At 45.9% G+C, this 27,343-nt stretch overlaps 1 protein-coding gene across 4 annotated transcripts in view; it reads right to left on the bottom strand.

The window, feature by feature from the left end:
- TPST2 (tyrosylprotein sulfotransferase 2) overlaps window positions 1–26,844 on the bottom strand; it is a 76,583-nt gene extending 49,739 nt beyond the window's left edge. For 3 of the 4 annotated variants that reach the window (XM_040351131.1, XM_040351141.1, XM_040351166.1), the window contains exons 1-2: window positions 26,727–26,844; window positions 22,893–22,974 (exon numbers count right to left, since the gene is read on the bottom strand). The gene's annotated coding sequence lies outside the window, so the exon portion shown is untranslated. Of the gene's footprint in view, window positions 1–21,347; window positions 21,443–22,892; window positions 22,975–26,726 lie in introns of those variants that run through there. The other variant, XM_040351150.1, reaches the window with a different exon arrangement.
- Window positions 26,845–27,343: the final 499 nt, after the last annotated feature.

Here is a 27,343-nt window from a genome sequence, read left to right as displayed (position 1 = left end):
CAGGATTGGTTAGCTATAAATTCGAAGAGGAGACACCCGGCATCATTCTCCGTAAATATCATCATCATTGAACAACAGGGTGGGCAGCTGTGTGCTGCCATGAAGATGCGTCAGGAAAGGAAAATTACAGAAAGGTGAGTATACAATTTTCCGTTTTCCTGACGCATCCATGGCAGCACACACTGGGAAATAACACGCTAGTCAGGCGGGTTCAATGCAAAAAGTTTTTTATTTTCTTATAGAGCCGAAGAATTGGCCCTGAAGATAGATCTGCCAAACTCGGAAGTTGCCAACAGAGCGGCGTCCACCCTATAGTGGGTGATGAAGGTATGCCTGGAGGACCAGGTTGCTGCTCTGCAGATGGTCTCTGAAGAAACTCCACAATATGCTGCCCAAGAGGTAGCCACTGCCCTGGTTGAATGCGCTTTGATGCCCTCTGGGATCTCCAGCTATTGAGTGGAATATGCTTTCCCGATCGCTTTAACTAGCCAAGAGGCGATGGTTCGAGAGGAGGCTGCCTGACCTCGTCTGGCTCCGTGAGGTATAATCAGGAGGGCGTCCGTTGACCGAAGGTGGATAGTGGCCGACAGGTAGTTAGAAATTGCAGACTTAATGTCCAAGGCATGCGGTTCACCATCTTCGTTAGAAAGACATGGCAAGACGATGTCCTGGCCGTAATGGAAGGCCGAAGTAACCTTGGGAAGGAAGCGATCCAAAGGCCTTAGTATCACCCTGTCGGGCAGGAAAACCAAGTATGGCTCTTTCGACATGAGAGCTTGCAACTCCGACACTCTCCTAGCCGAAGCAATGGCAATGAGGAAGGTCAATTTCAGGGTCAGGTCCCATAAGGAGATTGAGTTGAGTGGGAAGAAGGGAGGATTGGACAGCGCCTCCAGAACTACTGAAAGATCCCAAGCCGGAAAGGATGGTTTTCTGGGCGGCCTAATCTTAATACATGCCTTCATGAACTGTATTATCAACGGGTGTAGGGCCCATCTAGTGCCCGTTTTGGCAGACAGAGCGGAGATTTGTACTTTCAGGGTGCTTGAGCTCAGGCCTTTGTCAATTCCTGTTTGCAGGAATTCTATTATTTGGTAAGGATCCGGAGAGGTGTGATTCCAACCTTTGAGTTGTGCCAAGTGGGCAAATCTTTCCCAAACTCTGGTGTAGACCGTGTTTGTGGTGATCTTCCTGGCCTGCATTAAGGTTGCTATAACTGCCTGGGAACATCCTTGTTCTCTAAGCCTAGCCCTCTCAACCTCCAGGCTGTCAAGTGGAGTCTGTCCGGAGACGGATGGAGGAGCTGACCTTGGTGAAGGAGGTCTGCCGAGACCGGTAGGTGGATTGGAGGTCGGGTATTGAGCTGCAGGAGAGTCGTGAACCACGGTCTCCTTGGCCAGAATGGTATTATTGCGATCACTGTGGCCGATGACCTTCGGAGCCGGGATAGGAACCTTGCTATCAAGGGAGTTGGGGGAAAGATGTACCCCAGATTGAAGTCCCATGGATGAAGAAGGCAATCTGTCCCTTCTGCTGTCGGAAAGGGTACTCTGGAAAGGAACCTTGGACATTTGGCATTTACTGGTGTTGCCGCTAGGTCGATCTCTGGAGTCCCCCATGCCTTCGTCAGAATGGAAAACTCCTGTAGGTTTAGGGACCACTCGTTTGAACGAAGTTCCCTGCTCAAGAAGTCGGCTAGCGTGTTCTGTGCCGCTGGAACGTAAACTGCTCTCAGGTCTAATAGGTGAGCCTGTGCCCATTCCATTATGGGGTGAACCACTTCTAGTAGAGTGTGGCGTCGGGTACCGCCCTGTCTCTGGACATAAGCTACCGCTACTCTATTGTCCATCCGGATTAAAACGGACTTCCCCTGTAGCAGAGGCGCGAAGGCTAAGAGGGCCTGAAACGCAGCTCGGAGCTCCAGTATGTTTGAAACTGTGCCCCGAGCAGGGAAGAGCCACGGTCCCTGGGCTGTCTGGTCCTGGTAGTGGGCCCCCCAGCCCTTCTCGCTGGCATCTGATGTCACGATTTCCGGGCTCGGAGGAGCTATAGGTCTGGATCTCCTGAGGTTGGAAGGATAAGTCCACCACAGAAGAGCGTGTTTCACTCGGCTGGGAATCCTGATGCGTTGGTGCATTGAAGCTCCGTCCCATTGTTTCAAAAAGATATTCTGGAAGGCTCTCATGTTCCATTGGGACCACTGTATCATGGGAATGGTTGAAGACATCGAGCCCAGTATGCTGAGGCAGGTTCTGGCTGACACGAGCTTGGAGGACAGTAGGTTCCGTACCTTCTGAACTAGAGGTTCCACCTTCTCTAGGGGAAGCTGTACCCTGTTCCGTTTTGTGTCCAATTCTGCCCCCAGGAATATCATCACTTGTGAAGGTTGAAGGCTGCTCTTCCGCCAATTGATCAGCCAGCCTAAACCCTGAAGGGCAGAGATCAGGATCTCCCGCTGGAGGAGCAGAGTCTCCTGACTCGCTGCTAAAAGCAGGATGTCGTCCAGGTAGTGATGCACGCGAAGTCCCTTTTCCCTGAGGAGTGCTATGAGAGGTAGGAGGACCTTTGTGAATGTCCCGGGTGCCGAAGAGATGCCGAACGGTAGGCATCGTAATTGGAAGTGCTGTTGGCTGATGGAGAAGCGTAGAAACTTCTGGAACGCAGGATGAATTGGCACATGGAGGTAGGCGTCGGAAAGATCCACCGACAGCATCCAATCCCCTAGATTCACTGCCAGAAGAATAGATAGAAGCTTTCAAGATGGAAAGTCTTCAATCTGAATACTCCTGTTGAGTCGCTTGAGGTCCAGAACGGGCCGAAGGTCCCCTGACTTTTTTCGGACCAAAAATAGAGTGGGAATAAAATCCCCTGCCTCTTTGGTGCGAAGGAACTTCTATGACTGCTCCCTTTAGAATCAGCTCTGAAACATATTGGACGAGAAGCTTCCTTTTGTCCGGAGAAGATGGAATCTTGGTGGGTTGGAAGACGGTGTGAGGCAATGCCCCCATAAAATTCCACTTGTGACCCTGATCGATCGTGGAAAGAGTCCATGGGTCCTTTATGTGCTCTGACCAAACTTGTGCAAAAGCCCTGAGCCTGGCGCCCACCTGAGCTGGGTGGGCAGGCAAAGCTTCAAAAAGACTTTGGTTGGTCCCCCGCGGTAATGGCCTTGGTCTTCTGGGCCTTTGCAAAGGGAGGGAGAGTAGTTCTCCAATCTCTCCTAAACTCCCTGCCGGGGCGATAGGTTCTGGCCTCCCTGTATCTCTCAGGCAGATTACGCCTGAAGGTAGGATTCCTCTGAGGCTTGGGCCTTCTGTCCGAGGGAATGAGCCCCGATTTTCCTCCAGTGACCTTAGAGATCGCCGAGTCCAACTTAGCGCCGAACAGGTTTGTGCCATCGTATGGTATCTTGCACCAATTTGACTTCGATGCTGTATCGGCGACCCAGGGCTTCAGCCATAAGGCTCTGCGGGCCATCACTGAGGCTAACATGGATCTAGCAGAGGAGCGAATGGCATCTACCGAAGCCCCTGCCACAAAGTCGCCAGCCAGTCTGATTTCCTGTAAAGTGGATATCACCTCCCCCTGATCGGTACCTTCCAGGAGGGCCTTCTCAGCATTGGCTGCCCATGTGGAAATGGCTCTGGCGACAGCCGCCGTGGTAATGGCTGGTCTGCATGCTCCCCCTGCCGTAGAGTATGCCTTCTTTAGCTCCAAATCAATCTTGCGATCGAGGACATCTCGGAATGAGACCGCGTCTTCTATAGGCAGCGTGACATGCCTGGCAAGTCGCATTAGGGATGAATCAACGATGGGAGCGTTGATGAGGGAGGAAACCTTAGACTCCTTTAGAGGGTATAACTTAGCTAGTTTATTGGACAGACCAGGCCGCTTGTCTGGTTTTTCCCACTCGTCTTTGATGAGGTCCTCCAATTCCTCAATGAAGGGGAACAGCTCGGGGTCCCTCCTTAATTCTGGAAAGTATTTCCACACCTTCGGGGGATCCGCTACAGGTTCTTCCCAGCCAATGGCATCCTTGACAGAGCGTGCAAAGGGTTCGACCAAGCTAAAATCGAACCCTGACATCTCCTGTTCCTCAAGATCGGGAAGGGTTCCTGTTAGCTGGGCATACGGACTAAAGGCCGAAGAGGTGCCCGGAGTGGGGTCATCGCAGGCTAGCGGGGCCACGGCCCAGGCTGCTTCCTGTGCCGGCTCTCTAGGACGGTCAGAAGCGACTCTAACATCCATCTCCCTTTCCTTCGTTGCTTCATTAAAGCAAGAGTGACAGGCTAGCTTCCCTGGCATTGCAGTAGCACCGCATACCCAGCAGGCGTTTGCTGCAGGACGGGCATGATAACGTTCACGGTGCGATGATGGAGACCGTCTGCGGTGGGACCGGCTTCGACGGGAACGGCTGTGGAGTGATCGGCTATGCCTTGATCGGTGGTAACGGGAGGATGATCTTGACCGACTCTTGTGAGACCTCCTGCTTGATACATGCCTGGATCTCTCCCTGCGTCGTGGGCTTGCATCTCTGGGCCTGGTGGGACTGCAAAACAAAGCAGTGTTCAGTGGCCGGCTCTCTTTTTTCTCTTCAGTACTTACCCGTCAAATGATGGCCTCCATACCTCGTTTGTTGGTAGTGGTCTGCTAGGGCAGTGGGCTCCATGGAGAAGACAGCAGCAGATATGGGCAGCTGGAGAAGCAAAAGAATGGTTAAAAAAGGGTAGAAAGGATAAGATGAGGTGAGCCTGGCAGAGGAGAAGAGCTAGGTACCTTGAGGAGAAATTTGCAGGAAAAATGGCAGAGCAGCAGCTTGGGAAAGGGAAAAAAACAAAAAAAGGCACTTTTCAAATTTGGCGCCGCCGTCGTGGCGCTGATGACGTAATCGCGCATGCGCAGTAGCGCCGCACGCGTCCCGTCGCCATTTTGGATGAGGGCGAGTTGGAGACTGCCGCATCATCAGAGCGCTGCGCTCATGCACAGAGCAGACGAGAAGCGCTGAGAGCGGAGGGGAAGCATGGGACAACACAGCCCAGCAAGCCTCCGAGGGAAAAAGGTAGCAATGTTTAAAAACGAGCTGTAAGCATCCATATAATGCATTGAAGGCACACATACAGGGCATATAGATAATGAAAAGGCATACAGGAAGAAGGCTAGGCACAAATACCTGAAAAAGAGGGAGACCCACTGCCAGACTTCTAAGCTCATTTAGAGCTTGTGTGACGCCAGGAATTTTGCCGGGATTTAGCCCCTGAGACCACCAGAGCGGGGATCCCCCCCATATAGCTCTATTAGAGAATGTACAGGGGGACTTCCAAACAGGAGAGGCTGAACCTGCTGGGGAGATAGCGGTAGGAGGCAAGCTGTACGTCCACGTCCTTGTCAGGTGAGGATAAAAAAAAAAAAAAGAGAATGATGCCGGGTGTCTCCTCTTCGAATTTATAGCTAACCAATCCTGTCAGGTTGTGGGGGCGGAGTCACAACCCAGTGTGTGCTGCCATGAAGATGCGTCAGGAAAATAGCCTACGCGTTTCACACTGTCTCAGTGCTTATTCATTCCCTTGAAATCTCACATGTGAAGCAGCTGCCAACCTGGGATGGAACAGCATGGAGGAGGAGCTGGGGTTGATTAAACAGCATTGGGGGAGGAACTACTAGTGCTGACATCATGCTGCTGTTCGATCCCGGTATTTCTATTAAGCTGCTGATAAATGGAGCAAATTTCAGCCGTTTCATCAGGACTGGTATTCTCTCAGTGGGTTACCCTATCTGCCACCAACTGCCCCACAACTCTCACTTGAAAAATCAAACATTCTGGGCAGAAAATTGTTGGCTGAAAAGCACTTGAATCCAAATTAGATGCATGCACTCACTGTTCAGGTATTTTGACAGCCGAATAGGGCCAGCTGTCCAAACAGTATGAGCAGGAGGAGATTTGTCCATCCGCACTGTATAACATGTGTAGCAATCTTTTAGATTTTTCCCTTTCAGCCTATATGTGTATGGCCAGCATAACAGAGCCCTAGACAGCAGTAACATTTGACAAGGGTTCCAAATTCTTCCCCAACCCTGTTTGAAATAAAAACAAAAAAGTTTTGGCCAAAAGATACACTTTAGAATGTGTATATAACCATTTAATAACTGGACATTTTTCAGTGCTATGACCATTTTAGGAGACAGGTGGCATTTTCTTTGAGTGATATTTAATAACCATTTTTTTTCACTTATTTTTTGTTCTAATTCATAGGTCCCCATGTATGTAAAACTGCCATTACACCATGTGAGGTATTGGAATGAAAATCAGAATCAGAGCAATAGTTTTAGGCCCATAATCCAAAGGAAACTCTAAAGTGAAAATCTGTAAGGGCTTCGGACATGCTTTTTTTAAAAGCTCTCTGAACGCCAGCCAAAGCCCTTGTCACTAAATAAAATGGTCAGCTTGCAGTCCTCTTTACACCTTGCGTTTACTTTGCTTTAAAAATTATACCTCAGGTCGCTTTAGTGGTGCTTGAAAACATCTTCAAAGCAGCCATCAAAGTCAATGCCAAAGCACGATAGCAGCGCCTGAAGCCTTTGAGAGGCTTTTATTTAGCTTTAGCTTTGGAGAAATTGCAGAAATGACATCGCAACACACACACACACACACACACACACACACACACACACACACACACACACACACACACACACACACACACACACACACCATCTGCCAAGCATCATTGAAGCTTTAAAAAAATCAAAGCATCAAAAAAGCATGTTGAAGCGGTAGGCACTGATGCAATGATACTGCACAGAGCAGCCCCATACCTCCTCTTTTTTTAGTTCCCAGCTGGCACTGTGAGCCTCATTCTACCAGGTGCCAAGGGAGAACCCAAGTGGGCACACCCTTGAGCCAGGCTGTGTGCATCCTCGTTCTCTTCTCACAGAAGTTTGCCTGACAGAAGCATCTGGTTCCCACTGCTCTGAGAATCTCATGTCTGCCCAGGAAGTGAGAAGATCGGTGCTACACCTGGGACAGTGCTGGATCAGCGACTTTGCCAGGCAAGTGTTTAGGAATGGGGATGGGTACATTATGTAGTTGGGGGGGGGGGGGTTGTTATTTATGTAAGGCATTAAAAAGGGTAAAAAAAAAAAAAATAAAACATTTTGAGTTTGGAACCATTTTAAGAGTTGTAGGCATTTGGCAGAAGATCAAAGCTTGTTTATATGCTGCATTTTCCATCGTTGTCGTATAAAAGAGAAGAGTAGTAATTGGTGGGTGTGTAAGATGCCTGGTCCCCACTCTGCTGGACAGCAAAGATCAGAGGCAGAGATGTCCAACTAGGTAAACATCACTTCTCTTCTTTTACAGGGAGCCCTTTTTTTATAGAGTCGCTTTTAGGAAACGCTAGATTTCCTGTGGTCACTGTGTCGCCTCTGCTAATCACAGCCTCAATGGTAACATACGGAGTCATTCTTAGTAAAATATACCAACGTCTGACAGCAGATAAAAATAAAACTTATTAGATGCGCATTGTTTCGTATATTATCACAAAGTGTCATCCTAAAGATGATATGATTACAGATAAGGTTGCTGTAAACTGCAGCCAGCATTTTCAGGCCCTGGTTATTAAACAAAATAATGATGAGTTCAGATGAGTGACAGTGCTGGAAGGTTTAAAAAACTGGAAACAATCTTGAGATAGGCTGAACAAGAGAAATCAATGGATCCCCTCCATCCAGGCTAAACAGCATGAATGTAGGACTCTCCCCTGCTAGCTATTGTACTCTGACAGACGCGGCTACCACTGCTGTGAGAACACCCCAACAGTAACTGCATCTGACTGACTGCGGTAACTGTTTAAGATTATTATTTTTTTACTCCTATAATATTCAGATAAAAGTTTGTTGGACCCAGTGGTGACAATAGGGCCACCCACAGCTCAGCCAACAATGATTCATCGGGAATTGTCTGAAATTTCGAGCCACCAACTGCTTTGGTAGGTGCAAAATTCAACTGTGTACTCTGCCTTGAGTTTTATCTATTTATGTGCCCAGTGAGGCACTTTCTTGATATCTGTTTAGAACATAGTACCATTGATGCAGAAGAACAGTTTATTACACAGCATTTCAAGGAAACATCTACTCACCAAGGTTACACATTAACCACTTGCTTACTGGGCACTTAAACCCTCCTGCTCAGACCAATTTTCAGCGCCCTCGCTCTTTGAGCGACAATTGCGCGGAACCCAAATGGAATTTTTATCATTTCCCCCCCCCACAAATACAGCTTTTTGGTGGTATTTGATCACCTCTGCGGTTTTTATTTAAAAAAATAAAACAGCCTGAATAAAAAAAATAAATTAAAAATAAAATACAAAACAGATTTATATTTTGTTGTAACATTTTGCAAACGGGTAATTTTTCTCCTTCATTGGTGTACACTGATGAGGCTGCACTGGTGGGCACCGATAGGACAGCACTGAGAATTGGCACTAATAGGTGGCATTCATAGGTGGCAGTGATGAGGCACTGACTGGCACCACCCAATCCCATAAGAAATGGATGCCGTTCTAATCCTATGAAGACAGGGTGTGACGGTATCGGTATGATATCCCCGTCAACGTTCCCTTCTTCCCATAACGACAATCACCCCAATATTCCACGAGGAGGGATATCCCTGGAATCGCCCAGAAAGCCACACATGAGACAAGCTTACTGCTGGAACAAGACACTTTATTGACACAAAAACTCAGCTTATATGTGGTTACAGCCTGTTAGGAACGCCCCCTCACACAGTGGGGTTTCCCATACAGATTATAGGAGACAAGTCGGAGCCGACCATGCAGACATGTTTCTTTAGATAAAGACATCACTGGAGTTAATTACTAGGTGTAACAGCCTGACCACAATGAAGCAATCAGAATAATTAACATGAGCCCCTTATCTAATCATTGTAAACAGTAAGGCCGGTCTCCTTCCCACACACAATAAATCAATTACCATTTGAACTAGGGAGCTGGCTGAGGAAGGGTCATTAACATGTCAATAGCTTGTGACACATGAACCAAGCAGGGAGATTTACACTGACATCCTTCACACAGGGGTTATCAGTGAACCATCCACTTTTTTACTGAAGCGGCATTTACATTTTAAAAGTAACCCACAAGTACATTATTGATTAAACTTAAAGTGGTTGTAAAGGTTCAAACCCTCTGTGTGCAGCAGCGCCCCCCCCCCCCCAAAAAAAAATACTTATCTAAACCCCATCTCGATCCAGCAATGTGCACAAGACTAGAAGCTCCTCCCTGTTCATTGGTTAAGAGCAGTGGGAGCCACCGACTTCCGCTACTGTCGATCATGGCCAGCGAGCCAATGAGGAGAGGGTGGGGGCAGGGCTCAGTCGCTCTCCATTTGTGAATGGGCACAGAGCAGTGGCTCAGGTGCCCCCATAACAAGCGGTTTGCTACGGGGGCACCCAGGAGGAGGGACTGGTATACACAGATTTGAAAACTACAACCTTGTGAAAAGATCTTCCATGAGAAGTTATGGTGGTCAAATAAAGCCCAGCCATATTGCTTATTGCTTGTATAGCGTAGAATCACCCGAAGGTATCGAAACGCTTCCAGACCTTAAAGCGGTGGTTCACCCTAATTGTCAAGTTTTTCTTTTTAAAACCAGCAGCCATTGTACTGTATCTATCCGTTTTTTTTATTTTTTTAATAGGCCTCCTTACCTTGGAATGAGGGCCTTTTGTGAGCTGTCACTCACATTTCCCCGCGGGAGTGGGCGTGGTTTAGAAAAATCCCCGATCAGCGCTATGTCTCCTGGGAGCGAGTCCTGAGAATCCCAGGAGACGCGCTGTGTTTGAAATCCCGCGGGTCACGTGACTAGTCTGGCTAGTCACAGCGGGGAGTGTCCTTTTCAGGACGCTGCCGGCCGTTGTCCTAGCAACTATGCAGTGTTGACGGCGCGGCTCGCCGTCACACTGCATAGTTGCTAGGACAACAGCCGGCAGCGTCCTGAAAAGGACACTCCCCGCTGTGACTAGTCACGTGACCCGCGAGATATCGCGAGATTTCAAACACGGCGCGTCTCCTGGTATTCTCAGGAGACACCGCATCCCGGAAGATAATACAGGAGGGATTCACGGTGCCAGCAGTTAAGATGGCAATGTCCCTCATCATATTTTATAAAATCTTCTTTTGGGGGAAATCGTCCTGGTGGCGGCTGCGACTAGGAGACTGGTGAGTACAATTTTCGTTGTACCATCAGCTTTACAAAAACGTCTTTAAAAAAAAACGTTTTCCCGCGGAACTACCGCTTTAACAATTCACAACAGGACCGAGTGTTACAGGCATAAATTAACACAGTAACAATATAAAATATGTACCACAATTAAAATCAAATAATAAAACAATATAACACCATAAAACCAATACAGTACAAAAAACCATAGAAATCACATAAGACCAAAGGAGAGACAACACACAATTCCCCACACAAACAGATCTAGCAGTGCTTCCCTCCAGAATGACCCTAACCTCACTCTTCCTATCAATCTGCCTCTGCCCACAGATAGGTTTTTAGATCCCTCCTGAATGTGGGTAGGTCAGGACTCTGTCTAAGACTTAGGGGAAGTAGATTCCACTCTCTCGGGCCAAGGACAGAAAAAGCCCTGCCCCCCCATTTTTTCAGCCGACTCTTTGGCTGTTCCAAACGGAATTGGCAGCTCCATCTAAGGGAGCGGCCAGTAACATGTCTATTCAATTTCTCACATAGATAGGCGGGTCCTAGCCCGTGAAACGCTTTAAAAACAAGTGTTAGAATTTTAAAACGCACCCTCTGACCAACTGGCAGCCAATGCAGGGCAGCCTGATGTCTCGCGGTGGGGCAGTGGCCTCTGAGATTTAATGCAAGCCTTAGCGCCTGATTCTGGACTTTTTGAAGTCTCCTAATCTGGACTTGAGGCAGTCCGGCCAGGAGACCATTACAATAGTCCAGATGTGGAAGGACCAGAGCGCGCACTACCGAGATCCTCTCCAGATCTGACAGAAAAGGCAAAATGCGGTAAAGAAGCCGCATCTTAAAATGGCAGGTCTTGACAACCTGACCGACATAGGGGATTAGCGTCAAGTCGCTGTCAATTAGGACTCCTAGTGTCCCCACCGTGTCGGCCGTCCGCGGCCACACCATCTCATATTGGTAGGGGCCTCTAGGCTTGCCAAAAAGCAGACAAAGATTCCAGGATTCCAGCCCAGGAATCTGCAATGGCAGCTCCCAGATTTGTGCCTTTTTAAATTAAAGAAGCAATATATCACACAGAACTGTCAGGTAGTGTGCGAGTCATTGCTCACTAGCAGCTATAAGGTGGACCATAAGGGATCAATAACAGGGAGGGGGGAAAACAACAAGATATACCCAAAATTAATGGGAAGGCCGGCCGGAGGCTGGCCTGAGTTTGTAGGAGTCGTCGAGGGGTATTTAAACCCGCCCTCCTCCTCCTTACTCCTGTCGGCCAGACGCGCCTTGTATCCCACCCTCCAGGCCTAATGCCACGTACACACGATCATTTTTCGGCATGTAAAAAACAACGTTTTAAAAAAATTTTTATTTCAAATGATCGTGTGTGGGCTTCACATCATATTTCGGCTTCTGAAAAACGACAAAAAAAAATAAAATTCTAACATGCGGCATTTAACGACGTTTTAAAAGCAAGTTTTGAGACGGGAGCGCTCGTTCTGGTAAAACTACCATTCGTAATGGAGTAAGCACATTCATCACGCGGTAACAGACAGAAAAGCGCCAATCGTCTTTTACCAACACAAAATCAGCTACAGCAGCCCAAAGGGTGGCGCCATTTGAATGGAACTTCCCCTTTATAGTGCCGTTGTACGTGGTGTACGTCACCGCGCTTTGCTAGAGCATTTTTTTTTTAAACGATCGTGTGTGGGCAACATCGTTTTAATGATGAAGTTGGAAAAAACTTTGTTTTTTTCCTAGAGGCTGAAAAACTTCGTTTTTTACAAGCCGAAAAATGATTGTGTGTACGTGGCATAAGGCCGCGTACACACAGTCGGTCCAAACCGATGAAAACGGCCTGAAGTTGTTTCATCGGTCCAAACTGACCATGTGTACAGCCCATCGGTCTGTCGGACAAAAATGTTAGAACTTGCTTTAAAAATCGAACCGATGGACCGATGGGTCCAAACCGATGGTTAGTACACAAAAGCATCGGTTCAAAACCCGCGCATGCTCAGAATCAAGTCGACGCATGCTTGGAAGCATTGAACTTAGTTTTTTTCAGCACGTCGTGTGTTTTACGTCGCCGCGTTCTGACCCGATCTTTTTTTGAACTGATGGTGTGTACGCACATCGGACCACTTCAGCGGTGAACCAATGAAAACGGTCCGTCGGACCATTCTCATCGGTTTGGACCGACCGTGTGTACGCGGCCTTAGACGTTTAGCAGCAGCAGGATGCTTTTTTTTTTTGTATCACCTGTCATCATGGGGTTAAATTATTTTTTCAATTAGCCCTTTATAGTACAAAAAGAGCAGATAATTGCTACTATAAGTGGTTGATTTATACTGTGAAACAGTAAAAGTAATAATAATAAAAAATATATGACATTTTATCTAGGAGTCAGACATATTATGAAGGGTGGAAGGGAGCTTTAAATATTTTATATTAAAAGTAGTACCAAAAGCTGAGCCTTTTTTCTTCATGGATATGATAATTTTAAATATAATGCACAATATTGGTAAACGTTTATGTAATTGTAATGCCTTATATTACCTCCAGTCTATCAGCCTCCACCATTTATGGGTTTAGATACCGATCTTCCCAGCACACAGTCTTTAAAGTGATTTATTTTTTAAACAAACATGTTATTAGTTCCAGTTCACACTACCGCGTCTTGGGATCTGACGTGTGTCGCACGACATGAGAAATTCCATTGAAGTGCATGGGAGCCGTCTTAAAGCGGTTGTAAACCCGCATGAAATTTTTTTTTTTTTTTTCCTCCTGTAAGGGAAAAGTCATAATGAGCACCGCATATTAGCTCATTATGAAATACTTACCTCGGAACGAGGTGCGTAGCACTTACCTGGTTCACGCCGAGCGAGATTTCATCTTGCCTCGGCGTGTCTTCCGGGTATCGCCGCTCCAGTGCTGTGATTGGTTCGAGCGGCGATGACGTTACTCCCGCGCGGGAGATTTAAAACTCGGCAAGGTCCGGCGGCTGCCGGTCCTTTCGCCGCAATTCCCCTCGCAATGCGCCGCTGCGCATGCGGGATCATCTCCTAAACCGTGCAGGTTTAGGAGATATTCTCCTTACCTACAGGTAAGCCTTGTTATAGGCAAAAGTACAAAAAGTGGGTTTACAACCACTTTAATGTACACTACTGAAGTAGCTCCGACTTCAGAAAAGGTTCCTGTACTACTTCAAGGCAACTTGTACCCATTGATTTCAATGGAAGTTGCCTCCAAAGTCGGATCACATCTTAACTGAAGCAACTTTACAAAAAAAAAAAAGAAAATAAAAGTTTACTTGGGCAAATCCCTCCCTCCCACAGAGCTGATTATTCTGTAAGTCGTCTGTCCTGGAGGCAACCAAGTCCCGTTGTAAGTTGCTCCAAGTCGCGCTGAAGTCGGGTTGCCCCTGTGTGAACCGGCACTTATTTACCTGCTCTGTGCAATGGTTTTGCACAGAGCACCCCCGATTCTCCTCTGCTAGGGTTCCCCACCAACGCTTTTGGCTCCTCCTGCCTTCAGAGTGCCCCAATAGCAAACTGTAATATAGCAAGGTAAAAAAAAACTTCTGACTTTAGAACGACTCACTTCCTTGCCCAGGACAACATGTCCCATGAGATTGACAAGTTCTCAGGCACTTACGGACATGCATGGATAATGTACCGAGCTGTATGTGTGCTGCATGGTGTCTTCTGACATGTGTGGACGGTGTACTGAGCTGTATGTGTGCTGCACTGTGTATACTGACATGTGGGGACGGTGTACTGAGCTGTATGTGTGCTGCACTGTATTTCATGATACGTAAACAAATAATGCATTCTGTATGCAGGCTAACTAATCGGCTGCCCTGATTAATCGATTATGAAAATAGTTGACATTTTCATAATTGATTAGTTGTTTCGGCCCTACTTACTTACGTCCCACATCTGGTATTCAATCCAATCCTTTGAGTCACACGTGGAAGAAGAGCCAAGCTTGTATAATGATTGTAATAGATGCAAGGTGCATTAGTCAGCAGATTAGGCTTTATTTGCAGTATAATTATCTTATAGGCACGTCCCGTCATAAAGCTCTAACTTTTTGATAAGTTACCACATATATTTCTAAAAAGGTAAATTATTATTTTTAACTAAAACCTAAACGTATCAATATTTTTCACAGTTGAACAGCCTTATAGCCACAATAAGTCAATTTGCTCTTATGCGTATTAAAAAATTACAAAACAGTTTTTAGAATTTTTTTAAGAGAGATTTGCAGAAAATAATGGCTATCTATACCTAGTTATCGGCCTTCTATAAAACAGGATATTAATTGAAGCTAAAGCAATTTCACTTTGAGGAACTTTTGAAAAAACACAAAACTGAAAAAAAATAAATAAATAAAGCTTTAAAAATAGGGCAAAGTAGTCTGGCAAATTACAAAAAAATCAAAATGACAGATAGGCCAGAACATCTCAATCCAAGGTTTTACTGTATTGGGTATTTTTTTTTCATAGATACTTTAATATATGCTGGTCAGTACTGCCAGAACAAAAAATTCAGATTCTTCTGGCTGCCAGCAGGTACCCGAGGCCTCAAACTGGCAACCCCCCAGCTGTTGCGAAACTACAAGTCCCATCATGCCTCTGCCTGTGGGAGTTATGTTTGGAACTGTCAGCCTTGCAATGCCTTATGGGACTTGTAGTTTTGAAACAGCCGGAACGCCACCGGTTTGAGATCTTTGCTTTAGTGTCCAAACCAGGGGTCTCCAAACCTTGTAAACAAAAGGGCCAGTTTGTCCTGATTTTAGGGGGGCCGGACTGTGGCCAGGGGAAGTGGACATTTACTAGCATCAGCGGGAGTAAACATCACCACAGTTCGTATTAGTGGGAGGAATAGTGCCCCATTGCTGGTATCATTGGGAGGAATAGTGCCCCATTGTTGGTGGTATTGGGAGGAATAGTGCCCCATTATTAGTGTCAGTGGAAGAAATGGTGCCCCACTGTTAACAGTTGGCAGAATAGTGTCTCGTATCAGTAGCAGGAACAGTGAGTGCACCAGGGGCCAAATAAAGGCAAGCAAAGAGCTGCATCTGGCCAGGGCCAATAATCTGCATAACCTGACCTTTCCACCAACACTACACTTAAAGGGTCACTAAAGGAATTTTTTTTTTTAGCTAAATAGCTTCCTTTACCTTACTGCAGTCCTGTTTTCATGTCCTCATTGTTCGTTTTTGCTCTGAGGTTTCTGTAATCCTTCTCTGTTCTGAACAGTCTGTTTCCTGATGAAAAGTCATGGGAGCTTTCTCTCTGTGGCCACTAATCAAGGAGGTGTGATTACTGTGCGTCTTAAACCCCTCAGAACCACTTTTGTTTTACAAACCATCACTGCCCTCTATTGGCTCTGTACTTCACAGAAGCATGAAACTAGACGCATAAACGAAACTGAAACTACAGGTACATTATATGATTGATTTTTATCTATTTTTAATCATTTTTAAAAGGAATCAGTTAACCATTATGTCTCTGTACCCTGTAACCAGGCATTTCAGCAAAAAAAAAAAAAATTTTCCTTTACAACTCCTTTAAAGCGGGGGTTCCGCGGATTATCTCTTTTTTTTGCCATTCTTCTAACGCTCTTACCTTTATTACTCCTCTACCAGTGTGTCCCACTCCTTTAGCCGGCGTAGTCAGTGTTCTCGAGGAAACGATATTTTATAAAAAGAAGCGATGGACGTTTCCATTTTAACTTTGGGCATTGTGAAGCCCACAGTGTATTCTTCCGGGATACGGCGAATGTGTTCCCATACCTAAAACGGAGAATTTGTTGCCGCCCACGTCACATGACCCACTTGCCGAGTCACGTGAACGGCGAGATATCGTAAGCCGTAAGCACAGCGCGTCTCCTGGGATTCTCATGCCTCACTCCCAGGAGACATAGCGGTGGGGGAAAAGGAACATTCACGCCCACTCCCGCTGGGAATATTGAGTGACAGCACACAAACGGCAGCATTAGAAAGGTAAGGATTGAGATGAAAAAAAAAAACAACAACGGATTATTTATGGTCTCTGGCTACCAGTTTGATTCAGCAGAAGTCAAAACTTAGGGTGAACCACCGCTTTAAGGTGATACTAAACACAAATGGTTTAATTCACATTGCTTCTTCTATTTCTGTATAGGAAAAAATATATAAGTACCTTTTTCCTAATAAATTAAGCATCTGAAAAGTTTTAGTATTCTGCATAACTTTGGGTAATCCTAAATGAACAGAAACCAAATGTCAGCTTGGCATGGTCTGGTTTCTTCAGTTGTCTTTCCCACATAATTACATAGGGAAGCATGTGAAATGCAATGCCGGGTCTGATAGTTACATGCAAAAGTGATGACATACAGTACATGCTAGGGGACAGAACCTCATGTGCTTCTTATGTCTGCTGGTATCACTAGGACACAGGTACATTAGAGGCATACAAACTTCTAGCTGCATACAACCACCCACAGACATTAATGGCCGTGTACAGCTGTACACGGGGTATACACTGGTACTCACATATAGTGTATAGATGCAAACCTTCTGCGATTAAGGAATACGTTCACACACCTGATCTACACACAGCCATTTATGTCTATGGGTAGCTGTATGCAGCACATGGGCTTCCCAGACAGAAAAGAGTTCCCTTTAATGCTGTACCCCTCTGTGCATGAAGCTTTACTCCACTTAGTGACACTTTCTTGTTCACACAACTCAGTACTGATATCAAATTTCTCTGCCAAGTTTTGCAGTCATGTTACATTAGCTTCAGATCTTACACTAGTCTGTGTAATGTGGCGTCTCACCCCCACATGGCAGCGGTAAAAGCAGTTTCCAGGCTGGTAGGGTGGAACAAATTGACTTAATGGGTTAAAGTTGGATGGGGTTCCAACTAAAGAGGGCCACCCTGGTCTTTAGAATGATTTACTCACCGACATCTAGTAAAGTGTGGGTTCAGTTATGTGTCCAGCCATTGCTGTAGTGCAATTGCCCATCCTACCCCCCTTTTTCTGGTCTGCTTTACAATCCTGACCACTTGGTACAAAATGCCAGATCATTGCGAAAAAATAAATAAAAAAAAGAAGAAAGTTGAGTCAACCCTTGAGAAAAGCAATACAGGGGTTGTCCACTGTTACCTCCATCTGAAAATGTAAGTTGTTTGGCTGTCATGCGCCCATTGCCTTCAATACTTTTACTGCTCTCTATGTCCACTTTCAGAAGTGGTTTGAATGGTTGCATCAGGCATGTGTGACTATGGGCAGGGTTCACTTCACTTCTTGTCTCAGTGAGCTTTACCAGCATAGGTCTTATTTACTTCCACTTTCCTCATGACAGATATAGTGGTATTTCTTTAGAAATGTATTGCAACAAAAGCAACAGACAGATTCATTTCACTTGTCTGGAAATGCTTTTTAAAGCCCAATTGAACCTTCAGTTTAAAGTGGTTGTAAACCCACTTTTTTTCACTTTTACCTACAGGTAAGCCTATAATAAGGCTTACCTGTAGGTATAAAGAATATCTCCTAAACCTGTACGGTTTAGGATATTCCCCTTGCAATGCGCCGCTGATTGCAGCGGCGCATGTGCAGGGGGGATCCACGGCGAAAGGGCCGGCAGCCGCCGGACCTTGCCAAATTTAAAAACGCACGCGCGCGGAAGTGACATAATCGCCGCTCCAGCCAATCACAGTGCTGGAGCGGCGATACCCGGAAGACACGCTGGCGCAAGATGACATCTCGCTCAGCGTAGACCAGGTAAGTGTAATTCACCTCGATCAGAGGTAAGTATTTCATAATTAGCCAGTATGCGGTGCATACTAGCTGATTATGCCTTTTGCCTTGCAGGTTTTAAAAAAAAAAAAAAATGTTTATGCGGTATACAACCGCTTTAATCAGCCAAATACATTCCAGGAGCATTAAAACAAAACCGAGTGTATGACACAGGGGCACGCCCCTAACCCCCTCTGTGGGGGTCCGCGGGTCCAGTGGTCACAGAGCTTACTAGTGCGCCGGCATGCGTGCGACCACACGGCTCGCAAATTAAAGGGGACGTACCCGTGCGCAGTCGTGCTATTCTGTCGACGTACATCCTTGTGCGCCGGTCAGGAACCGGTTAATATCACTTTAAGTACTTTTGCCAAATTGGTGAGCAGTGGCAGAAGCATGCTGAACAACTAATTTGAAAAGGTCCTTAGTGGACAAAGGACGCGGAAATGAAAAGCTTATTTTAAGCCACCAACTAACCATATAAAGGTGCGGACCTAGCACCTAAAAATAGACCAAAATGAATACTTGGTAATAAAGCTCCTACAACAGAGAGTGTTAATAAGGTCCTGGTGGTATGACTATATACAAAAAAATCTTTATCCGGAATTATAATGTTCAACAATCAGTCAAACAATAGAAAAAGCACCCCAAATTTACCCACCAGGCAATATGCACCAACCCACCACATTAAAGGGATTGCCAATTGTTTTAATGTGGTGGGTTGGTGCATATTTTTTTGGGGGGAGCTTTTTCTACTGGTCGACCAGTTGCTGAAAAGGATTGCTAATAGATTTTTTTTAATATAGTCATACAACCAGGTCCTTATTAGCACACTGTTGTAGGTCCTAGGTATTCTTTTTGGAAGCATGCTAACCACTGTTCCTACACACAAAGCCAAGGTCCCACACTGCAGATGGTGGCAGAGGACAGGCTTTTCCACTTAGGCTGTGGCTGCTTTAGAAAGAAACTGTAAGACATTAAACATGTTTCATGCATCTGGAATTGGACTTTAAACGGTTCCAGTCAGAAATGGGCCTTGGCAAACATCTGAAAATTGCATGTTAATGATAATTAATAATGTATAATAATGTATAATACTGTTAATGATGATGATAATTACTAATAATACGTGGTGATGACGGTGTAAGCTTTCTTGTGCCAGCTACCAATTATCCATATACCGGTAGATACTGCATTAGACTAAAAAGCACAAGTATGACTAGCTTAAGAGTTATATTTGCTTCCTCATTAACTTTACTCTGTCCAAATTGGACAGCTCAGCATAAAGTGCATATATTGCTAAAACGTTTTTGTTTTGAACAGAGTAGACAAGGGTTACAACCTGTCAGTTTGTTCATTTCTGCTGCCTGTAACCCACTCGCCTGTTCTGCCAACAACTATAACATGTTTTGGAGACTTTCTGCCTCTGTAACTAGGACAAGTTTTACCCAGTGGTACTCAACCTCAGTCCTCAAGGACCCCCAACGGGCCATGTTTGGGGAACTTCCTTTAGATACAATAGCTCTCATCAATACCATGTCATCGATATTGATTTAAAGCACCAAATTAAAGGAAAACATGGCCTGTTGAGGACTGAGGTTGAGAACCACTGGTCTAACCAACAGGGACACAAATGGCTATAAAAACATCAAAAGGGGTTCTAATCCTTGCCTACTCTGAGAGATATATATATATATATATATATATATATATATATATATATATTTTTATTATGCTAGCTGAAATCTCCAAATTCAATTATTATGCCATTGCCTTGCAGTGGGTGTTTTTTTTAAAGTACGCAGTTTACTTATGCTTTAAATGTCACACTCAGACATTGGGGGAGATTTATCAAAACCTGTCCAGAGGAAAAGTTGCCGAGTTGCCCATAGCAACCAATCAGATTGCTTCTTTCAGTTTTGAAAAGGCCTCTGAGAACTGAAAGAAGCAATCTGATTGGTTGCTATGGGCAACTCAGCAACGTTTCCTCTGGACGGGTTTTGATAAATCTCCCCCAATGTACTAGAGCTAAACAAAGTGGTACATAAGCAATCTGAAAACAATAAGCCTGCACAATTAGTTTAAAGCCCCAATCCGGGCAAGTATGAAGCCCTCCCTCCTACCCTTTTCTTACTCATCCTGCAAAGTTATTTTTTTTTTACCTAATGCTGGCCATACATTATATAAAAAAAATGTGGCCAGTTAACGGGCACAAAAAAAAAAAAAAAAACGATAATTGTTGGAATGTTTGAGCTGAAAAACCAAACAAGTTTGGAAATTTTCTGCCAAACGAACGATAAATTGAAAGGTTAATGTTTCCCCATCCGAACTGTCTGCACTAGGTATATGTTAAAAAAAAAAAAAAAAAAAAAAAAAAAAATGGATGTCCACTGAACCATTTATCGGTCATTACATGACCAAATGTTAATTTTTCGAAAATGGGTTCTTGCGATTTTTCGTATAGTGTATGGCCAGCATAAGTCTGCTGTCCAGTACTCACTGTTGCATGTTGTCCCTCACTTATTGTGATTTCCTAGTGTGCCCCTGAGCTTATGTCACTTCCTCTGTGGTTCCTGAGAGGAACCCGATGTTGGACAGCCAATAAGTAGTAACGTGAATACCAAAAAAGAACTCCGCAGATGTAAAAAAAAAAAAAAAAACGAGAGAACGCTTGGGACTGAAGCATCACATGAGCGCACCTTTAAGTAAATAAGGTCATTCCGGTTTTTTATATACGGTATATATTAAGCAAATTGGTTGGAGGGAAAGCCAGAGATGGGCTTTAAAATCAAATGTAAACATTGACACTGCAGGAAAAACAACTGTCAGTAAATAGACATTTAAATCTATGAAAGGGTAACATATTACAGTATTTCTTCTAATATACGACCAATACATAAGAAATCGTGTTACACACAAGGCCTGCAAGTTGTGCACAACTCACAATAAGATAAAGAACTCCCGTCCCATAATCTACTTTTGTGTACAGCCCACCAAAGAATCTGAATGTCTGCCTTAGGCAAAAAGCCAGCTTCCAACATATCATCACAAGAGAAGACATGGACTGTCTTCACCAAGCTCAACAATGGGGTCACAATAGGTCAACAAGTACAGTATGTGCAACACGCACCAACACTTCAACTTTTTAGCACGCAAAAGAAAAGCGAGCACGTAAAATACATCTGCTGTGTAGTCTGCTATTGCGTATAACTCCAGAGAAACATTTCCAAATCTGGTTTATAAAGTGATAATATAAGGACAGAGGAATAAGCTTGAGGATTGGACACACACTACACCAATCTGATCCTAAATATACACCGGTCAGCCACTCACCTAATATTCAGAAGGTCCAAACCAGTGCTGTCCCGCGACTAGCCTGCTGAAGGCATACTGTCCTAACTGGCACCAACCTTTCAGTAGCAGATCCTTTAAGTCCTGCGAGTTGAGAGGCGGGGCTTACATGGATCATACTTGTTTTTCCAGCACATCCCACAGGTGCTTCATTGGATGAAGATCTGGAGAGTTTGGGTGCCAAGTCAACACCTCAAACTTGTTATGTTCCTCAATCCATTCATGAACAATTCTTGCAGTGTGACAGCAGGGCACATTATCTTGCTGCCAGTTTGGGTAGGTGGTATGTATTAAGTAGGGATGAGCTCTGGCGTGTTCGCATAGTACACGTGCAGAGCCCGCCAGGAAGTCGGCACGGCGCTGTATTAATCACAGGCAGGGAGACATTGTCCTGACGCTCGGCTGCAGAGATCGGGAAATGTCTCATTGCCTGTGATTTGCGCAGCGCCGTGCCGACTTCCTGGCGGGCTCTGCATGTGGAGTGTGTGACCACGCCGGAGCTCATCCCTAGTGTTAAGTAACAGCCACATTATTGGCAGGACCAAAGCTTGCCCAGCAGAACATTCCCAAAGCATCACACTGCCTACGCCAGCTTGCCTTCTTCCAATACTACATCTTGGCGACAGGATCCTTCCCTCGTTCGCTAGGTAAACAATGCACACTTTCCCGATTACCCACTTGGCATAAAAGAGAACATAATTCATTGGGCCAGGCCTTGTTCTTACATTGCTCTGAGGCATGTGAACATCAGTCCTCTTACCAATTCTAGGCGCTTTATTGAATGGATATGGGACAGCATGGACACCCTGACCGGTGTGCAACTACACAGCCCCATTCACAACAAACTACAACAACCATTTATTTTGCTTTCAACACATCAACTTCAGAGAAAACATGTTCACTTGCTGTCTAATATATCCCACCCACTTTCAGATGCCATTCAAAGAGATAATCAATGCAATTCACTTTCCCGGTCAGTGGTGATAAAGTTAGGGCTGATTGGTGTATATGCTCTGCTCATATCCCTAAACATAATAAGAGCCCTTTCACAATCAGGCCTCTCATGCCTCCCCAATGAGAAAGACACAGTGCTCCTACACCGCGCACCTGCCTCCAAAGCGCCGCAAAACGCCACTTAAACAGCGGTAAAGCGTCACTAAAAACTTGTGCTGCTTTACCGCTAACTGACCCGCCGTCCCAGTGTGAAAGGGGTCTTAAAAATAACAAACATTCTTTAACGCCAACTTTAGTGAAAAGTAGCTACAAATATGTAACAACAAGATGCTACAGTGGCTGATGGTAAGCAAGAATAAGGCTGGAATCACACCTAGGCGGTTTGGTGCTTTTAGCACTACAGTCCACGTATCATGGTTTCCTATGGAACACGCTCTGTAGTGCAAAATGCATAGGTGTGAACCCAGCCTAACATCATATTACTAACGTACACGTCTGAAATTGTTACTGGAGGCAAATACAAAGCAACCGTTACACGCAGAAAACATTCACACAGAGGATTAATGGACTGACCTTTTGGTGGGTTACTGCCAACCTGATCTTTACCTTGTAAGGGTCACCTTCACAGATAAGGGTGTGTGCATGGTGCCAGTACCTGCAAATACACAACAGAGTTCAGTGCCCCAGCCAGGGAAGTAACTTTTCCTCATCAAACATTGTCCTCTATAGTTTGTCCTCTGCTCTGTAGGCTCACACCCCCCGTACAGTGCCTCCCCCACTCCATTCTGTATAGGCAGTCCTCTGCCCCCTAGTTCAGTACTGATAGTCGTGTACAGTCAGCCCCCCATTCTGTATAGGCAGTCCTCTGCCCCCTAGTTCAGTACTGATAGTCCTCTGTCCTATACAGTCAGCCCCCCAATCTGTACAAGTGGTCCCCCCCCCCTAGTTCAGTACTGATAGTCGTGTACAGTCAGCCCCCCATTCTGTATAGGTAGTCCTCTGTCCTGTACAGTCAGCCCCCCAATCTGTACAAGTAGTCCCCCCCCCCCCCTAGTTCAGTACTGATAGTCCTCTGTCCTGTACAGTCAGCCCCCCATTCTGTATAGGTAGTCCTCTGCCCCTAGTTCAGTACTGATAGTCCTCTGTCCTGTACACACCCCCCCCCCCCCATTTTATATATGTAGTCCTCTACCCTGTACGGTTGCCCCCCCCCCCCCCCCCCCCGGTTCTAGACACTCAGGGCCAGATCCTCAAAAAGGGATACGCCGGTGTATCTACTGATACGCCGTCGTATCCCTGTTTCTATCTATGGAACTGATCCACAGAATCAGTTTTCCATAGTTAGGCAGAAGATCTGACATGTGTAAGGGACTTGCACTGTCGGATCTTAGGATGCAGTACCGCAGCCGCCTCTGGGGGCATTTCTTGTCGAAATGCCGCTTCGGGTATGCTTTTACGCTTTGTTTTTTCTCCGTAAGTATTAGTTTGCCGTTGCAATATTAGGGCTACTTTTACAAGGCTTAAACTGTTTAGGCCTTGTAAAAGTAGACCCTTCTATCCCGCATCGCCGTCTTTTTTTTTCCCCGCCGCAACTCGTATTTTTTTTTTTACGCCCGTCGCGATTCTCAAAACCCGGCGCAACGTAAAACCGCGCAAAGCACGTCGGGAAAATGACGTCGTGAGCATGCGCAGAACGGCCGGCGCGGGAGCGCGCCTAATTTAAATGGGACTCGCCCCATTAAATTAGGAATGCCTTGCGCCGGCCGGATTTAAGTTACACAGCCGAAAATTTCTAGGTAAGCGCTTTGTGGATCGGGCACTTAGGTAGAAATTTTCCGGCGGTGTAACTTAAATTGAAAAAGTTACGTTGCGCTGGGTTTTTGTGGATCTGGCCCTCAGTCCTCAAGCTCTGGAAAGGCAGTACCCCCTATTTTGTACATTTAGTCCCCTTGTATCCCAGCTCTGGACGGTGAGCACCCCTATTCTGTACAGTTGGTCCTCCAGTATCAGACACTTGTGTTCTGGAGACCCCCCCCCCACGGTTCAATACAGGGAGTGCTGAGCCCTGTCAGCGGGTACAGGTGGTTGTAATGGGAGCAGTGCTGTGTGTAGTAGTAGTGATGATGAGAGCAATGCTGTATGTATCCTGTAGTAGTGATGATGAGAGCAATGCTGTATGTATCCTGTAGTAGTAGTGATGTGAGCAGTGCTTTATGTAGTCCTGTAGTAGTATGGATGATGGGACATGGGAGTAGTGCTGTATGTAGTAGTAGTGCTGTATGTAGTAGTAGTGATGATGGGAGTAGTGCTGTATGTAGTAGTAGTGATGATGGGAGTAGTGCTGTATGTAGTAGTAGTGATGATGGGAGTAGTGCTGTATGTAGTAGTAGTGATGATGGGAGTAGTGCTGTATGTAGTAGTAGTGATGATGGGAGTAGTGCTGTATGTAGTAGTAGTGATGATGGGAGTAGTGCTGTATGTAGTAGTAGTGATGATGGGAGTAGTGCTGTATGTAGTAGTAGTGATGATGGGAGTAGTGCTGTATGTAGTAGTAGTGATGATGGGAGCAGTGCTGTATGTAGTAGTAGTGATGATGAGAGCAGTGCTGTATGTAGTAGTAGGGATGATGAGAGCAGTGCTGTACGTAGTAGTAGTAGGGATGATGAGAGCAGTGCTGTACGTAGTAGTAGTAGGGATGATGATGAGAGCAGTGCTGTATGTAGTCTAGTAGTAGGGATGATGATGGGAGTAGTGCTGTACGTAGTCTAGTAGTAGTAGTAGGGATGATGATGGGAGTAGTGCTGTACGTAGTCTAGTAGTAGAGATGATGATGGGAGTAGTGCTGTACGTAGTCTAGTAGTAGAGATGATGATGGGAGTAGTGCTGTACGTAGTCTAGTAGTAGAGATGATGATGGGAGTAGTGCTGTACATAGTCTAGTAGTAGTAGTAGGGATGATGATGGGAGTAGTGCTGTACGTAGTCTAGTAGTAGTAGGGATGATGATGGGAGTAGTGCTGTACGTAGTCTAGTAGTAGTAGGGATGATGATGGGAGTAGTGCTGTACGTAGTCTAGTAGTAGTAGGGATGATGATGGGAGTAGTGCTGTACGTAGTCTAGTAGTAGTAGGGATGATGATGGGAGTAGTGCTGTACGTAGTCTAGTAGTAGTAGGGATGATGATGGGAGTAGTGCTGTACGTAGTCTAGTAGTAGTAGGGATGATGATGGGAGTAGTGCTGTACGTAGTCTAGTAGTAGTAGGGATGATGATGGGAGTAGTGCTGTACGTAGTCTAGTAGTAGTAGGGATGATGATGGGAGTAGTGCTGTACGTAGTCTAGTAGTAGTAGGGATGATGATGGGAGTAGTGCTGTACGTAGTCTAGTAGTAGAGATGATGATGGGAGTAGTGCTGTACGTAGTCTAGTAGTAGTAGGGATGATGATGGGAGTAGTGCTGTACGTAGTCTAGTAGTAGTAGGGATGATGATGGGAGTAGTGCTGTACGTAGTCTAGTAGTAGTAGGGATGATGATGGGAGTAGTGCTGTATGTAGTCTAGTAGTAGTAGGGATGATGATGGGAGTAGTGCTGTACGTAGTCTAGTAGTAGAGATGATGATGGGAGTAGTGCTGTACGTAGTCTAGTAGTAGGGATGATGATGGGAGTAGTGCTGTACGTAGTCTAGTAGTAGAGATGATGATGGGAGTAGTGCTGTACGTAGTCTAGTAGTAGGGATGATGATGGGAGTAGTGCTGTACGTAGTCTAGTAGTAGAGATGATGATGGGAGTAGTGCTGTACATAGTCTAGTAGTAGTAGTAGGGATGATGATGGGAGTAGTGCTGTACGTAGTCTAGTAGTAGTAGGGATGATGATGGGAGTAGTGCTGTACGTAGTCTAGTAGTAGTAGGGATGATGATGGGAGTAGTGCTGTACGTAGTCTAGTAGTAGTAGGGATGATGATGGGAGTAGTGCTGTACGTAGTCTAGTAGTAGTAGGGATGATGATGGGAGTAGTGCTGTACGTAGTCTAGTAGTAGTAGGGATGATGATGGGAGTAGTGCTGTACGTAGTCTAGTAGTAGGGATGATGATGGGAGTAGTGCTGTACGTAGTCTAGTAGTAGGGATGATGATGGGAGTAGTGCTGTACGTAGTCTAGTAGTAGTAGGGATGATGAGAGCAGTGCTGTACGTAGTCCTGTAGTAGTACACACACATCACTCATCAGCTCTCTATACACCACATGATCATCTACCAGGCACATACCGGAGTGATGGCAGAGTCCGCCAATGAATGGAGGGGCCCCACCAACACACTGAGCTCCCCCAAACTTACAGGAGCCCCCAGCCTCCATTTTCCCTGTACACTCACCCCCTGCACACATCCCCGTCCCTGTCCCCTCCCGGGCTCTCACCTCCGGCACTGTCCCCCTGCACACGCACACGGGGAATTCTCGTCTCCCTCACCGAACCGGTCGCGCGCCCACGCACACGAGTCCTCCTCCTCCACGGTCAGACACTCTCTTTCCCCGCCCACGCAAACTCAGGGCCGCGCGCACCCCCCCCAAACCACGCCCCTTCGCCTGTCAGTGAGCCTCCCCCTGCGCGCTCCGGAGTTGTCGGCAGGGGGTGGTGTGACGCGCACAGTCTGCACCGTTATGTGTGGCCGCTCGCTCCCACTTGTGCACGCTGAGGGTACCTTGTCAGCCCAAATATTAGGGATATACAGTAATAAAAATGAGATGGTATAGTCACCTAATCCTGGAATGCTACGAATCTCTCTGACAAGCCATTGTATACACAATATCATTGTGTACTTCGTGCACACATATGTTTAGTAGCTCCTGTGTGCTGAGCCATAAACTCCCCAAGGTGCCTCATTCAGCCACCAATACAAGTGTGAAAACAATGGTTTTCTATGTGCCCTAGTGGTGACCTGTATTCATCCAGTGTGGAGAAAAACACGTCATTGCATGTTATGTGAATAAGTCCTAAAGGCTCGCACTACACGCCACCTATAGGCCCAATGTAC

Source organism: Rana temporaria, chromosome 1 (assembly GCF_905171775.1).
Source record: "Rana temporaria chromosome 1, aRanTem1.1, whole genome shotgun sequence".
Lineage (NCBI taxonomy): Eukaryota > Metazoa > Chordata > Amphibia > Anura > Ranidae > Rana > Rana temporaria.
The sequence above is the reverse complement of the archived record's forward strand: the minus strand, read 5'-3'. Positions and strand labels throughout refer to the sequence as shown.